Source organism: Sinocyclocheilus rhinocerous, unplaced genomic scaffold, assembly GCF_001515625.1.
Source record: "Sinocyclocheilus rhinocerous isolate Xijiao unplaced genomic scaffold, SAMN03320098_v1.1 scaffold1255, whole genome shotgun sequence".
Classification (NCBI taxonomy): Eukaryota; Metazoa; Chordata; class Actinopteri; order Cypriniformes; family Cyprinidae; genus Sinocyclocheilus; species Sinocyclocheilus rhinocerous.
Window position 1 is genome coordinate 55,540 of NW_015644619.1, and position 5,084 is coordinate 60,623.

The 5,084-nt window shown below is 42.4% G+C and overlaps 1 pseudogene; it reads left to right on the forward strand.

The window, feature by feature from the left end:
• The first annotated feature begins 259 nt into the window (after positions 1-259).
• LOC107758454 (low choriolytic enzyme-like) lies at positions 260-3,841 on the forward strand (annotated as a pseudogene).
• The last annotated feature ends 1,243 nt before the right edge of the window (positions 3,842-5,084 follow it).

Consider the following 5,084-nt stretch of genomic DNA (forward strand, 5'->3'; position numbering starts at 1 on the left):
TTTTCAAACAAGGTTAAACAATCTTAACTCTTTTGCCCATATTTGTAAAGAGCATTGCGATATAAACTAGCACAAGGGTATATAAAACATGTTGCTCTATGAATCTTGTAGGACTGAGGTGAAAATAGTGGTATCTCTGAAGTGTCTATTCAAACTGATTCCCATTCATGAGGTTTCTAGATTTTTTTAACTGAAAAGGAAATGAAAAAAGGAAATGCAGGTATTTTTCTCTCTCTCTCATTATAGGTCTTTGTCTGCCATGTTTGTGACCAAGGTTTCCTTTGGCCTGTTGGCCATGCTGCTGGTTTTCTCAGCTGAGGGGAAGGTAAAACACATAAGTCAAATACTCCAGCAGCTCTGACTTTACATACTGTATGAGACTGTAAGAAATGAAACATGAAACAATTTAGCAAAGGCTGATGGTTTCTGCATGATGAACTGATTGAAGTAATGGTTCATTAGTGAATGTGTTGATGTGTTTTTATAATAGTTGTTGAGGACAAGTCTGCTAAGCTGTCTGTGTCTGAACTGCTGCACAGAGCCAACAGAGGCATCAGTACGTTCTCACCAATACACATCAATATGCTGCACCTGTCCTTTACTAAATGGCCCCAAATGAACTGTTGATGTGTTAGTTCCTGAACCTGATGAGCCCAAGCTAATGAGTGAGTGAGTGACGTGTGGCCAAGTATGGTTACCCATACTAGGAATTAGTGCTCTGCATTTAACCCATCCAAAGTGCACACACACAGCAGTGAACACACACCCGGAGCAGTGGGCAGCCATTTATGCTGCGGCGCCCGGGGAGCAGTTGGGGGTTCGGTGCCTTGCTCAAGGGCACCTCAGTCGTGGTAGTGGGAGAGAGCGCTGTACATTCACTCCCCCCACCTACAATCCCTGCTGGACCTGAGACTCAAACTCGCAACCTTTGGGTTACGAGTCCGACTCTCTAACCATTAGGCCACGACTTACCCTTACTTACCCTTAATCAGATGACATTGCTGTGAATGAGAGAAATGCTGATCCCTGCACCTCCTACGGCTGCCTCTGGCCCAAATACAGTGACGGCAAGATTTATGTGCCTTACGTCATCGCCAGCCACTATTGTAAGTCACTAGTATTATGATTTATGTTTTTACATCTTACATACAAAGGTAAAAAGTATGTCAAATTCTGTATCCTTGCTGAAGTCATGAAAGTACCTCGTGCATCCTGCTGAGACTTAATAAAAAGATTAACCTTTCCAACGCAGCCTCTGACCTTTGCCCTTTCAGCCTCCCGTGAGGTGGAGATCATCAAGCGTGGTCTGGACTCTTTCTCCTACAGCACCTGTATCCACTTCTTCCCCCGCAGCAATGAGAGAGACTATATCAGCATTGAGTCTCGCAGTGGTTACATAACACAACCAAAATCAGAAAAACATCACAAACCAACACAGAATTTGTTTCAAGACAATGCAAAAAATACAGAAGTCAAAATTAAGGTTTGCATCAGCAGCATGGGACTACAAACAAACATGTTTAGAATAAGAATCAGAAGAATTCCATCAGAATGAGAATTACATCCCAAATGTAACTTGTTAATGAAGAGATAAAGATAATATTCTGAGATGGGTAAAAAATTCATATTTTATGGATCTCTGTTTTACAGATGCTACTCGTATGTTGGTCGTCAAGGTTACAGCCAGACTGTGTCTCTAGACCGTAATGGCTGCCTTTACCCCAGCACTGTGCAGCATGAGCTTCTCCACGCTCTTGGCTTCAACCATGAAAAGACCACATCCAAGTAATCTGGGAGAACATCATTGATGGTACACTGTTAATAACAAATCCATTTTTGAAGAATACATTTAGCGATTATTCCAGTACTTTAGTGCACATCTACTAGACTAAATGTTATGTTTGCCCATCAGACATGAAGTACAACTTCAACAAAATCAACACCCTAAACCAGGGAACTCCCTATGACTACAGCTCTGTGATGCAGTACGAGAGGTGAGTGAGTCCTGTATAAGGAGATGCGGTTTCTCTGTGTGTAAGACTGTCATGTAATTGCATCTGTCACTTGCTCTGTCAGATATGCTTTCTCCAAGAATGGCCTCCCCACTATGATTCCCATTCCTAACAATAATGCTGCGCTGGGTACATCTGTTACAGGTTGGTGAGGTACCCACACATGAGGACGAAGGAGATATACAAAAGGTACTTTAATCAGCAAATCCAGGAGACAGGCAAGTAGACCAACATTACATAAACGAGAACGGACCCTGACTAAGGGAAAACAGAGTATTTGTAGGGGAGCAAACGAAAGAACTAATGAGTTCAAACACAGGTGGCAGTTCAGGTCGCCATGGCGGAGCCGGCAATTCGGGTCACCATGGCGGAGCAGGCAGTTCGGGTCGCCATGGCGGAGCAGGCAGTTCGGGTCGCCATGGCGGATCAGGGGCCTCGGGAGGCCATGGCGGATCCTCCGTGGCCTTGGTTGGCTCGGCCACAGGTATATGCCCCCCCCCCCAAAATCTTCTTGGGGAAATCTAGGAATCCTGGGGGGCGAAGGAGGCTCAGAGAAGCGTGTTAGAGCGGCTTCTGGGGTGAGGACGGGTGCCAAGAACCCCGGGGGCAGCGCCATATCCATTATCGCCGATTAACACGCTGGAGCGAGCTCTGGGGCTGGAGCCGACACTGGAGCGAGCTCTGGGGCTGGAGCCGACACTGGAGCGACGAGTGCCACATGAACGTCTGGCGGGCTTGACTACCGAGCGGCCGGCCATCTTGACTGCTGAGAGCCCGGCGCTCCTGGGCTGACGACTCCGGCGGAGCTTCGGAGGACCACAGGGATTTTGGGGTTAGGCAGGCGGTAGGAGCCCTTGGAGTGGTATGTGGAGTTTCTCGGCGTGGGGTGAACTGGGGAGACGCGGCGCATTCCTGCGGGAGTTGGATGACGAGGCTTGGGAAGTCTCATTACTTCCTCAACTTCCATATCAGAGCTATTTAGGAATAGTACGAGATTAATCAGCTCGATTAAGATTGAGATTAATTTTCAAAGGAAAATCACCCGTTGGGAGATCGCAGCGGATTATTTCGTCATCCAACCCCAGCAGGAAGCACGCACCTAGAGCGGCATCGTGCCAACTCACCCGGTTGGAGAGCTCGAGGAAACCCTCCACATATCGCTCCAACCTCCGACCGTCTTGCCGCAAACCACACAGCGCGTCCTCAGCTGCAGTCATCGTTAAGGTCCGTTCTTCTGTTACGGGTTGGTGAGGTACCCACACACGAGGACGAAGGAGATATACAAAAGGTACTTTAATCAGCAGAGACAGGCAAGTAGACCAACATTACATAAACGAGAACGGACCCCGACTAAGGGAAAACTGAGAGTATTTGTAGGGGAGCAAACAAAAGAACTAATGAGTTAATTAATCAAACACAGGTGAACAAAATGACAATTAGGAGCCAAAGTAAAACTAGGTCACAGGGGAACAGATAAACTGAAAACACAATGAAAACAGAACAAAAACTAAACATAACCCTAACAACATCTACTGAGATGAGCCAGAATGACATCATCAGAATCAACAGGCTCTACCAGTGCTGTGAGTGTAGCATCACACACATTCATCTCTGTCCTCCAGAACTCATACTATACCTACAAATTAACTACAAAATACACATTACATTTGTTCAAAGGTTGTTGAACATATAGCACATTAAAATGTTATGTATGTAAAATGTTTATATATAAATATAATATATATATATTAATAATAATATATATATATATGGTTTTCTCATTCATAGGAACAACAGAACATGCCTTCAGCACCCAGACAAGCAGCCTAAACTACAACAAAAGTTGACTCAAGTATCATAGATGGTGTTGACTTATCTGCTTAATTGAATTGCCAATAAATTTTCAAAGAGAACATCAAAGCTTTTGTCAGTTGATTTTTAAAGACTCTGGCCTAACTGACTGTGTGACTTTTTTTCAGAGAAAATTGATTATTCACACAGATTTATTTATTATAAACTAGTGTGAATAATACATTTTTGATAGCATTTGCTATTTTAAATATAACAATGTAAATAAAACATCAGTTTATAGTTATAGTTATCTTTTACTGAATTGATGTGGGAACAAATAGTTTCCAAAAGTTCAGTAGGCCTACCATACTTTTAAAACACTGAATTACATTTTTGAGCTCTTGGGTCACATTTGTTGAGAAATGTCATGCTTACATCATGTCTTTAAACACAGAAAGCGGGTAGCATTATTGTGTAAAATCTGAGCAAACTGTTCACATTCTCAACCCTTCTTACCATCTGTGGAATCACCCACTGTCAAAACAAAGAAACCTCAAACAACTGCTGTTGCACCAAATAACTTGCTTTTCATATCCATACTAACAGCATGATTTCAAGAGTGATTGTGTTTTGAATACAACAGTTCAATAACCAAGAAATTAATATTGAGTAATTAACTCCATTACAACTGCTTTGAAAAATATTAAAAGCAGTTGTAATGATTGTAAAAGCAGTTGTAAAAATATTATGGCTGAGACCAGAGATATGGATTTAGGATATAGATTTAGAAGAAGAAAAAAAACGCTTACAAAGTGGGGTGACACATTTGAGAGTTTCTGCTTTTATATTTTTCCCAAATTCATTTTGAGTCAATAAATACACATGTAACTAAACATGTATATTAGCAACAGCCAAAAATCTATTAGTCATGGCATTTTATCATCTGATGTTTAAAAAACAAATAAAGTATTTGTACAGTACAGTATTTGTTAATTGCTCAGTTCATCATGAAGGACGTACACTTATTTGTTTACACTTATTTTGCCCTTCCAGACTTCAATGAGCTGGAGATTCTAGTGTTTAGATTCTTCAAAATACAGCTCCTGGATACATTTGGTGAGATGAAAGAGATTACAACTGCATTCAATCCTATAGTTCTGTCAGGACCACTATCGTCAAAATGATAGATACTTAGCATAAAGTTTGGTTTGGCGGTATGGTTCTGTTCTGGGCAAAAACCTCCCTGCCCATCCGTGTAGCCTGTCATGAATGAGCAGGGAG